Here is a 12,226-nt window from a genome sequence, read left to right as displayed (position 1 = left end):
AGTTTGTCCAAGTCTTGAAGAAGGTCATTGCACTGTGAGTTAAAAAACTCAATGTCATTATTATTTCTAAGGACCCTAACCCTGACACTAAATTGTGACTGCATCATAGACAGGAAAGATTAATGGCTACAATAGCTTCAGATTTAAGTTGTAATAAGAAAATCCATATATACCTACTGTGAACATCCACAATAGTCAAAAAATAATATGTGTGATTAAAAGTAGGAGTTTTAGAAGAGACTTAGAGATCCATATGTACAAGGTGGAAAGGTGAATCAACTCTAGAGTCACTACTAGAAAACATTATGTTTTGCTAAGGGGCAAATTGGGAACTTATTCAACTATAAACTATCTACATAATTATGCAACAAATTCAGAGACTTCATGCCTGGTATGATAGGATGTCCAAGTCTTTGATGCTATAAAGTATTGCCTTGTCCATGAACTATTAATATTATTGGGTGTTTTGTGTCATGCTTACGGTTGTCTGCAACTTTGTATATGTACAAGTTTCCTCTCCGGCTACCAATCCCCTTTATCCTGCCATTCCAAAGTTTATGAAAGACAAAAAGTTAGGGAAAAAGTTGACTGAGCAGGACAGTTCCTTTGTCATTTTAGAGATTGATAGCAAGTTAAACTTGAAATCAGGAACAATCAGTACATTGCTCACAATTGCAATACTAAACAAAGACACATGACCAGTATGAGTGATATCTGCCTTATCTACTGTGGGCAAATGAACTTTGTTATTACCACATATTATTTTACTGTGGTCACATTTTAACATGCTCTCCTCAGAAGTTACAAGATGAGTAGCTCTAGAATCCATAATCCGTTCATCATTATCTCTTACTTTGGATATCATACAAGTCACATGCTACATTGGTATGATTCCCCTTATTACTTTGACTTCCACCGGCATCTTTATTTAGCAAATTGAGAATCTGCTTCTATTGTTCTTCTATGAAATATTGAGCCTTGATCTCAGTAGGACCTAGGTTCCTAGAAGGCACCTGATGTGGTGGTGGCATGTCAACATTTTCAGACACATTTTTATAGCATTAAGGGGCTGCTTACCATACTCAAATTGACCACCATAGCCTACTGGACTTTTAGATCCCCCATAATCAGGCTTAGAGGTCTTCTTAGGCTTAAAATCATAGGGGTACCCAACAAGCTTGTAGCAATTTTCTTTGATATGACCCCTTAAATTGCAATACCCATATTGTATAAATGGTTTTTTGTCGTTATAAGGTTGTCCATGAGTCAATTGCATACCTAAAGGGTCTATGTTTGTAGTAATTGCATTTAAACCAGCTGAATGTTGACTTTCATCTTCAATTATCATAGCTTATGCCCGATTAATCATAGGATAAGTTGATTTCAACAAGATTTGTTTCCTAGCTTGGTCATATGAATCATTCAGTCTACTAAGGAATTGCAGTAATCTCTGCTGATGAAAGTGCTCCACTGACTCCTTAGATTTTTCACAATCACAATCAAGAGGGGAACCATGGCATCATATTCTACCCATATGTCCTTCAATTTAGTGAATAGACAGAAACAAAGTTAGTACCTTGTGAATGATTGGCAATTTGACAGTGAACTTGGAAAATTCTCATGTGATTGACTTTGTCAAATCGCTTCTTGAGATCCTTCCACAACGTAAGAATTAGAGGCATATACAATTTCACTAAGTGGATCTTCAGAACCTATATTGATAATCCATGAGAGGACAATTGCATCGCATATTTCCATTGTTCCTGCAGCTCCTTGTCAAAGGATTATTTTTTACAGGTACCTAGTACGAACCCTAGCTTTCTCTTTGCTTGAAGAGCGATGCGCATTGATCTACTCCATAGGTCATAATTTTCTGATACAGTGAGTTTGACTGGAACAAGTACCGAACTAGGAGTATCAGCAGGATTAATGAATAATAGATGTGTGTAGGTGAGTTTTTCTGCCGCCATAGCTGCAAACAAACGAGCTTAATTAAGAAGAGGTTTCACACAGTAATTTGATAAATTGAATCGAAAATTGCGTGTATGACCAGAATAAATTACTTTGATACCATGCTAAAATATTGAGAGAGGTGAGACAGATTTAGTCATTGAAGCTCGAGAAGCTTATGTAAGAAGAAGAAAGGGAAATGAGTGAATAAGCAAAATGATAACTGTCTACTGTTCTATTGCTTTTCAATGTATTTATACAATCATCTCATCTTACTAATACTCACTATGATACATCTTACTAACTATTTAACCTAATACAAATGTTCACTACATGGTTGTTACACAACGGGATAATTGCTAACTACTAACTTCCACGTGTGCCTCCTTTCCGGTAGCACTGTTACATTGCCATCTCATAACAAGTATAGAGAATGACAGACGTAAAGAGCAGTTATGTGTATAATCAAAAATTAGTTTTTTCACCGTGTAATTTCATATTTTTAGCATTAACGGTGATAATATAATAGAAAAATAATAAATAGAAAAATAATTCCATTTTCCCATTCCCATCCTTTCTAAAAGGTAAATCAACAAGGAGCTAAAATGTATAACATAGAAAAAAACCAAAAGCATTTATAATTAGAAGAAATATATTTTCCTGGTTTAAATATTTTCCTCTTCATCCATTTTCTTTACTTTCTGTGCAAGTGTTCAAACCCCTCTAATCTCTTTTCCTGGTTTAAATATTTGGCCTTTTACTCTTTATTTTTTTTATGAATTTTGAAATATGGTTAATGTGAATTTAGATTAAGTACATTTGGTCCTAGGTGGTAGAGTTTCTTGTGTTAAAATTACTTATTTTGCTAAAGATTCATATTTTAATCGGAAAAGGGTAAAAATGCTCCTAAACTATTGAAAAATATTTAAAAATATGCTTCATCCACCTATTAAGCTAAAAATATGCTTTCATTAACCTTTTTGATTCACCTATACCCTTTGACCGTTAGGTCAATGCTGCATTTAAAAAATAAGTATTTAAATTCCACGTGACAATTTCTTATTGGTCGAAATTAAAACATCTAATTTATTAGAAAGACCAACACATATTTACCCATTTTTCGGACTAACCCTCCCAAACACTAACCTGACCCGAATAAAAAGTTCAAATAAAAAAAAAAGACGCCCTACTTCCATCTAACTCATGGATTTACATGTGTTCATTTTCTTGATTAATCTCATGTATAGAATTATCATCGAATAAATGTTCATGAACAAATTAAACAAACAAGAAAAGCCTAGCATGAATGAGCCAATGATTTTCTTTACAATAACGTGGGTCGGAAAACTAGGGGTAATCCAACGGTTTATGATATCTTCCAAACAATCACTTTGAGATTTTTCCATTATGTGAAAATAATTAAATTAAACTCATCTTGAATATAATACAATTTGCGTCTATCATGTAAATTGAACTGGATGCCATAACAAAGAAAAAAAATTACATAGTAAATTTGTGTCTATATGTTCACTGCAATTTCTATAGAGCTTTTGTTCCATGGAGTTTGATAGAAGTGGGCTCTCTTTTTTTTAGTTGAACTTTTTGTTCGGGGTCGGGTTAGTATTTGAAGCGGGTTAGTACGAAAAACTAGTAGATATGGGTGAGTCTTTCTTGGGTTAGATGTTTTAATTTTAGCCAATAAGAAGTTACCACGTGGAATTTAAACAATTATTATTTAAGCATTGACCTAACCGTCAAATTCATAAGTGAACTAAAAAGATAGATTGAGGGGTATTATTATCCCAATAGGTGAATGAAGGGTATTTTTAGATTTTTTTCAATAGTTAGGGTTAATCTCTTTCCGTATTTTAATTTTAATTAGAGAGGAAAGTTTGTTTTCATTGTTGTCATTTTATGCACGATCCTTTATGCGGTGGGTGAATACTGAATACCTAAAAAATAGTGTATACAATTGTTTCTAGAATGTGCCTAATATGGAAAGAATAGCTATATCAGCGGGCAGAACGAAATAATTGAAGCAAATTGTGCATCTTTAACATCAATTTGAGGCTACAAGAAGAGAGTATAGAATTGGTCAATGTATTGGGAAAAAACTGAATTTACATTGTAAGTGACATGGCATGACACGTGGACTGGTCAAACGGTCAAAACACAATAAATAGCCAAGAGGCACGGGTGACAACAGATAAGGAAAAAAGAAAGCAACATTGGTGCGGACCGTTATTAAAATAGGTACGAGTCTCGTACCTATCCAAGTCATCTAAAGACCGAAGATCGGAAGAAGTTGAAGATACGAATCTGATGACGTAAAAGAGTTTAAATATAGCATTAAATATCAAATACGTTAGAATATTTGTTTTAAAAAAAATGATTGTGTAATATTTCTTTTAATGTCATTTATTGCTCATAATTGCCTCATTAAGACAAAGGCATTACCTCTTCTCCTAGGATTAGCTATAAAAGGAGAAGAACTCACCATCTGTAAGGATACGAAATATTATTGGGATCTTACTGAAATACAAAACTATTTACTGTTTTACCATCATTCTCAGAAGTATTTTGTTTTCGTCTCCTGATTATCAGTAACCCGAATTTCTTTTTAGCTTTGACCAAAAGCCTCAGATTTTTGGTTAAACAAATTGGTTCCGTTACCGGGAATCTGATAATCTTTTCTTTTAATCTATATCTTGTCCATTGTCGTCACCATGTCAAACAACAACACCGACAATAATAGTAATAATACATTGGGAAACCATGAAAATCAAATCCATCAAAATCAAGGTGACGTGGTTCCCTCCCCTCCAGATTCACCACGTCAATCTCGTGAAGGCACTCCTGTTACTGAATCCCGTGCTGATCAACAAGAACAATCTAAATACTTTGAAGGAGTTACAACTGAAGCTTTACAAAAGCTAATTGATGCACAGGTCGGCAAAGCTCTTCAGGCACTTGTTAGTCGATTGCCTGCTGCACCACCCACACCAACTCCTAATAATAATACATTGGAGAATCCCCGTTTTGGTCTTGATAATTCTGGAAATGGAGCAACCCCCAGTGAACCACAGGAAGGGGGACCAGGTAATTCAAATAATTCATATTTGCAAAATTTAGTACTAACCTTGTAGAAACAGATTAAGGAACAAAATGAGCGTATTGAGCAAATCCCTGGAGTTCCGCCTGTAATAAAAGGAGTAGACATGGACAAATACTCACAACAACCATGGAAGCCAAGTGTTGCTCCCCTTCCAATTCCTAAAAAGTTCAAAATGCCTAACATCCCGAAATATGATGGTACTACAGACCCACGTGACTGCATTTACAACAGGCGTGAAAGGCAACGACTTGACCAAACAAGAAATTGAATCAGTACTGGTCAATAAATTTGGAGAAACACTCACCAAGGGTGCATTAACCTGGTATTCTCTTTTATCAGAAAATTCTATTAATTCTTTTGTTGAGCTTGCAGATTCTTTTATTAAAGCACATTCGGGAGCACAGAAGGTTGAGAAAAGAATGGAAGATATTTTCAAAATCAAACAAGGGGATTCGGAGTTGCTTAGAAATTTTGTTGATAGATTCCAGCGTGAAAGAATGACGCTACCTCGTGTGCCTGACAACTGGGCTGCAATAGCCTTTGCAAGTAATTTAAATGACAAAAGTTTTGAAGCCACGAGACGACTCAAAGAAAGCCTTCAAGAATTTCCTGCAACCACGTGGAATGATGTTTACAACAGGTATAGTACGAAGCTGCAAATTGAAGAAGATACCGTACCTAAGTTTCATCATGAAGAAAGGGGTGGTCCCCGAAGATCAGAAACCGAAAAAAGATCAGGTAAAAACAGGGACGATCCATATATGGGACCTGCAGGAAAAGACCCACGGTCGAAACAAGATAGCCAGCAATATGATCAAAAATCGAGGAACAGGGACTCTGGTTCTTCTTCAAAGTTCAGGAATGATCGGAACAGACAAGAATCACGAGATGATGACAAAAGTTTAAAGGCACGATTCGGCGGATATAATTTTAATATCTCTACCTCCGAGCTCGTAGCTGTTTTAAGAAGCATGGGAGATAAGGTACGGTGGCCAAAAGAGATGCGGTCAAATCCAAATAGACGCAATCCAGATCATTGGTGCGAATTCCACAATGATCATGGGCACAAAACTTCAGAATGTAGATTCTTGCAGAGTGAAGTGGATCATCTATTGAAGCAAGGGTACCTCACTGAGTTATTTAGCGAGAAAGGAAAACAAGCTTATATGAAAAACAGGCAAGAGCCACCACAACCTCCTTCACCCAAGAGGACAGTGAATGTGATAAGTGGGGGAGAAGATATTCACGGCATAACCTACACAGCCTCCAACAAGGTTTCTAAGGTAACAATTACACACGGGAAACGGGTGCGGCAGGTCTTAGAAAATGAAAGTATTTCGTTCGATGACGCAGATACTGAAGGAATGACAACTACACATAATGACGCACTGGTAATATCTTTACTTGTACATGATACTAATGTAAAACGAGTTTTGATTGATCCAGGGAGTTCTGTAAATATTATACTACTAAGGATATTACGTGAAATGCAAGCTGAAGACAAAATGATACCCAAGGCGCACACCTTGTCAGGCTTCGACAATTCCAGTGTGGTAACAAAAGGAGAGGTAATTCTAACAACTTTTGCTACGGGTGTTGTTAAAGAAACTAAATTTCAGGTAGTTGATATGGAAATGGCCTACAATATGATCATGGGGAGTCCATAGATACACGATATGGATGTTGTCCCATCAACTCTACATCAAGTTATTAAATTCCCATCACCATGGGGAATTTGCCAAATTCGTGGGGATCAGCAGATGGCTAGAAGTGTCAACGCTGTAACAAGTACGAGCACCATAAATAAAGAAAAATAGCAATTACAGGAAACAGTTGAAGGTAAAAAAGATCAAACTTCAGCTGAACAAGAAAAGACAGATTTGGACTCAAGGTCTGACACGATTCAGGAACCTGAAGAAAATGAAAGCATCAAAACGACAATTGAAGAGCTCGAGGCAGTGATATTATTTGAGCAATGGCCTGAACGGAATGTTTATGTCGGAGCCAATTTAAGCTTAGACATGTGAGGTATGATAATCGAATTTTTAAAAGCTAACTTAGACTGCTTTGCTTGGTCCCACGCTGATATGACAGGGATACCACAGGATGTGATGACTCACAAACTCAATGAGGACCCTTCTTTCACACCAATAAAGCAAAAGAAAAGAAAGCAAGGTTCTTTCAAGAACCAGGTGATTCAGGATGAGGTCCAAAAATTATTAAAAATCGGATCGATCCGTGAGGTAAAGTATCCTAATTGGCTAGCTAACACGGTGGTCGTACCCAAGAAAAATGGTAAGTGGCGCGTTTGTGTGGATTATACCGATCTAAACAAAGCCTGTCCAAAAGATTCCTTTCCTTTACCGCATATAGACCAACTAATTGATGCAACCGCAGGTCATGAACTTTTAAGTTTTTTAGATGCATACTCGGGATATAATCAAATTAAAATGGATCCTGGTGATGAAGAAAAAACTTCTTTCATCACAGACAGGGGGACATACTGTTATAAAGTAATGCCCTTTGGTCTCTAAAATGTTGGGGCAACCTATCAAAGGTTGGTCACCAAAATGTTCCAAGAGCATTTAGGGAAAACAATGGAGGTATATATAGACGATATGCTCATCAAAACCTAGCGATCTCATGATCATATTTCTCATCTATCTGTTACATTTGAAATTTTGCGAAAATTTAATATGAAACTCAACCCAGAAAAATGTGCATTTGGAGTTGCATCAGGTAAGTTTTTGGGTTTTCTTGTTTCTAACCGTGGTATTGAAGTGAATCCTTCTCAGATCAAAGCAATAGAAGAAATCCCTGATATCCTTACTAATAAAAAGGAAGTACAAAGATTAACGGGAAGAATTGCAGCTTTGGGGAGGTTTATTTCCAAATCCTCAGAAAGGTGTTTTAAGTTTTTCTCTGCACTCAAAAAGCAAGATCATTTTGAATGGAATGAAGATTGTCAACAAGCCCTTAGAAATTTGAAAGCTTATTTGTCAAAACCACCGTTGTTGGCAAAACCAAAGGTGGGGGAAAAACTTCTCATCTATCTGGCCGTATCTAAAGTCGCTGTGAGTGTTGTTTTAGTCCACGAGGACCAAGGTAAACAATCTCCTATTTATTATGTAAGTAAGTCCTTATTGGATGCTGAGACACGATACCCACAGCTAGAAAAATTAGCATTAGCTTTGATCATGACATCTAGAAAATTAAGACCTTATTTTCAATGTCATCCCATTAATGTAGTTACTGCTTTTCCGCTTCGAAATATTTTGCATAAACACGAACTTTCAGGAAGATTAGCAAAATGGGCTATAGAACTAAGTGAATATGAAGTTGTTTATCAACCCAGGACCGCTATAAAATCTCAAGTACTAGCTGATTTCGTGGCTGATTTTAGCTAGGGGATGCATTTAGAAGCAGAAAAAGAATTACTAGTTTTTAATGGTGCAAACCCGGGGACTTGGGTTTTATTCACTGATGGTTCATCTAATGTAAAAGGGGCAGGCCTAGGGATAGTCCTCGTACCACCTACGGGTGAACTATTAGACAGGCTATAAAATGTCATTCTATAACTAACAATGAAGCAGAGTATGAGGCTGTAATTGCAGGTTTAGAATTGGCACGAGAACTCGGCATAACACAGATTATAATCAAGAGTGATTCTCAACTCGTGATCAATCAAATACTGGGGACTTATACAGCCAGAGAGACGTGAATGCAAGAATACCTCGCGAAGGTACGGGAGTTAATAAAGCAATTCCAAACTTGGAAAGTAGTGCAGATCCCAAGAGATGAGAATGTAGAGGCAGATGCTTTAGCTAATCTCGCATCTGCAGCAGACGTAGCAAACGATACAAATGCTTCAGTCATACATTTATTTCATTTCGTTCTCGAATCTGATAAAAATGAGGTAAATTTTAATCATTTAACGTGGGATTGGAGAAACGAAATTGTTGCCTTTTTACAGCACGGTACCGTGCCTAATGACAAAGGAAAGGCTCACGCGCTTCGCAAAAAAGCTGCTCGATATTGTTTATATCAAGGAAATCTTTATTGAAAGATGTTCGGTGGACCACTAGCAAGGTGTCTCGGACCCTCTCAAACAGAATATGTGATGAGAGAAGTGCACGAAGGACATTGTGGGAATCACGCAGGGGGACGGTCACTGGTAAGAACATTAATTCGCACAGGATATTATTGGCCTAAGATGGAAGAAGAAGCAACCAGTTTCGTGTCCAAATGTAATAAATGTCAAAGGTACGGCAACAATATGCACAGATCAGCTGAGTTACTACATCCTGTTATAGCCCCGTGGCCCTTTATGAAATGGGGAATGGATATCGTAGGTCCACTTCCACAAGCAAAAGGTCAGGTAAAGTTTCTACTTGTACTTACAGATTATTTCACTAAATGGGTAGAAGCAGGGGCATTTAAACAGGTACGAGAGAAGGAAGTTAAAGACTTCATATGGCGAAATATAATATGCCGCTTTGGAACACCAAAGGTGATCGTGTGTGACAATGGACCACAGTTCATTGGATCTCAAATCACAGAATTTCTTCGAAGTTAGCAGATCAAAAAGATAACGTCTACGCCATACCATCCAGTAGGTAATGGACAAGCGGAATCTACTAACAAAGTCATTATCAACAATTTGAAGAAGAGGTTACATGATTCAAAAGGTAATTGGCCTGAGGTGTTACCTGGAGTATTATGGGCTTATCGTACAACGACCAAAACAGGCAATGGAGAAACACCATTTTCAATGGTTTATGGTGCGGAAGCCTTAATTCCAGTTGAAATAGGTGAGCCAAGCACACGGTACGATCAGGCAACGGAGGAATCTAATGATGAAGAGATGCGGGTCAACCTTGATTTAATTGAAGGAAGAAGAGAAGCTGCATTGATAAGAATGGCAGCACAAAAGCAAGTAATTGAACGATATTACAATAGGAAAGCACGCCTCAGATTTTTCAAAATTGGGGACTTCGGTGCTTAAAAAGGTGTTCCAATCTGCAAAGGCTGCTAACTCAGGAAAGCTAAGTCCAACATGGGAAGGACCGTACAAAGTCCGTGACATTGCGGGAAAAGGAGTATACCAGTTGGAGACAATGGACGGCAAAGTTTTACCCTCACATTGGAATGCCATCCATTTAAAAAGATATTACTTTTGAGAAAGTACCTACGGTCAGGTATCACCATGTTAAAATTTCTCTCTTGAATTATTAATGTTTTACTAACGATTTTAGATGCTAGGCAAAACACCCTAACTCGTGCCAAATGATGAGTCACAACCTGCAAGGCAAAATGGAGTATTCTTAAATTCCCAGCCCAGGGTTACAATTAATCTGATGGAAATACACACGAGTTAGGCAGTCTTCATCTATAATCGCACCTCCGAGTCCCGTATATCTTTCTGTTTCAGGAAAAGGGCCAAAGTAAAAGAAATAAACAAGTGCTCGAGGCTTCATACTTCACCGCTCAAACACTTGAGGGACTACATATTGTACACATATATGTGTAGAAGTGCAGATACGAATATCGAACAAAAGTCGGCCACAAAGAGACAAGTGTTGAGAAAAAGTTACGAAGTCTTCAGCATTCATGAGAACAACAGAGTCATCTCTCAAAACTCATAAACAAAGTCACCTCTCAAATCCTTCTTAATATATAAAGATAGGGTCATGACTATGTACTGAAACAGGTTATGAAGAAAAACCTTGTTTATTCTATGTTATGTACAAATCTGTTACAAGAAAAACAGTTACGAGAAAGTTGTAGATGTATTGTAATACATGTAATAGTCAAACACTTGTTAAAGTTCATGAATAGAAACTTGCCAAAGTTGTTTCATACAAAACGTGTGTATTCCTATTTCTTTCATCGTATTATAACACCATTATGAAGTTGAGACGTCTTCTTCATTAAGTGTCGATAAAATAAAAGGGCCCTCTTTTATAAGCCTCATGTTGATAATCCATGAGAAGAATCATAAAGCATTTTAAAAGAATAAAAATGCTAAGCTATTCTATAAGTCCTAGATAAATGGGCAAGAATAAAATATACGGAAGTACCAATAAAAACTTCTTAATATAAAAGACTTAAGTACAAACTTAGTCAGCAAAATATTTGTTTTTTACAAATGCCCCATTATGATAACTGGGGACTTCGTCAAAAGATCCCTTAAAGTTGCCAAGGGATAACACCACCAATTAATAAAAACAAAAACAACAATTTCATTTTCAGCTAGTCACTGAAGGGGTTGGAACATCAGAAGTTGCAATTTCATTTTCAAGAGCAATTTTAATTGGGCTTGGAATATTGAAATCACCAAGGGGAGCAAGAATCACAGGAGCTTCAGCTTCCATGGAATGTGTCATAGAAGTTTCACCCTCGGGAGCCGGAATTGCAACCTCAATTGCTGCAGTAGCCACTTCTTCATTTAAAAGCTCTTCCGTTCCAGGAGCTTCAAGTGCAGGAGAAGGAGTATCAACAGGTTGTTGACTTTTCTCGATAGTGTCTAAGACTTTGGCTAATTCAGATTGCAAATCGAAGCTTTCCTGAGCAGCTTCCATCAGAGCATCACGACGAGATTTCAGGAAAGCCCAACTCACTCTATGTTTAAGTTCTCCTCCAGAAGTCCATACTCCCTTTCCCACATAGCAAGATCATTCTTCAATATTTGATGTTCAGCTAAATGGGAATCAAGGGAAGCTTCAAGGGAGGCATGAGAGCTCTTCAAAGCTCGAATCTCGTCAGAGGAGGTATGTAAGTCAGCTTGAGCTTGAGTCAAGCTTTGCACTAATTCTCCTGCATATTCTTCTTTCTTGGCTAAAAGTGCCTTAAGCTCCCTGACTTCTTCACTAGCCTTTGATAATTGTTCTGACATTGAGCACTCCAAAAGCTCTTTATCTCTTTTAAATTGGCTTGAAGAAGCCTTGGCAGTCGCTAGTTTAGAAGTCAAACCACGCTTTTGCTGCTCCAGGAGATTTCTACTTTCTTGCAACTCCTCTATGGTCCCCTGAGCATTCTCAAACTGTTCTTTCCAATTAGCTGCATAAAGCTGGGCTTCCCTGGCTATTTCCTCGGCCTCATGGATGGATTTTTCAGACTCACGGGTTTTTCTTTCCAGAAGGGAAATTCTTCCCATCAATT

At 37.4% G+C, this 12,226-nt stretch overlaps 1 long non-coding RNA gene across 1 annotated transcript; it reads right to left on the bottom strand.

The window, feature by feature from the left end:
* Positions 1–215: 215 nt before the first annotated feature.
* Positions 216–2,207, bottom strand: LOC107788933 (uncharacterized). The gene is made up of 3 exons (XR_012693726.1): positions 2,072–2,207; positions 1,577–1,972; positions 216–540 (listed from the first exon to the last, which is right to left on the bottom strand). It is a non-coding gene; the product is annotated as an uncharacterized LOC107788933 (long non-coding RNA).
* Between the last annotated feature and the right edge of the window lie 10,019 nt (positions 2,208–12,226).

The sequence above is a fragment of the Nicotiana tabacum genome, chromosome 1 (genome assembly GCF_000715075.1).
Source record: "Nicotiana tabacum cultivar K326 chromosome 1, ASM71507v2, whole genome shotgun sequence".
NCBI classification, from domain to species: domain Eukaryota; kingdom Viridiplantae; phylum Streptophyta; class Magnoliopsida; order Solanales; family Solanaceae; genus Nicotiana; species Nicotiana tabacum.
Note: the sequence above shows the minus strand (reverse complement) of the source record. Positions and strands in the feature narration are given on the sequence as shown.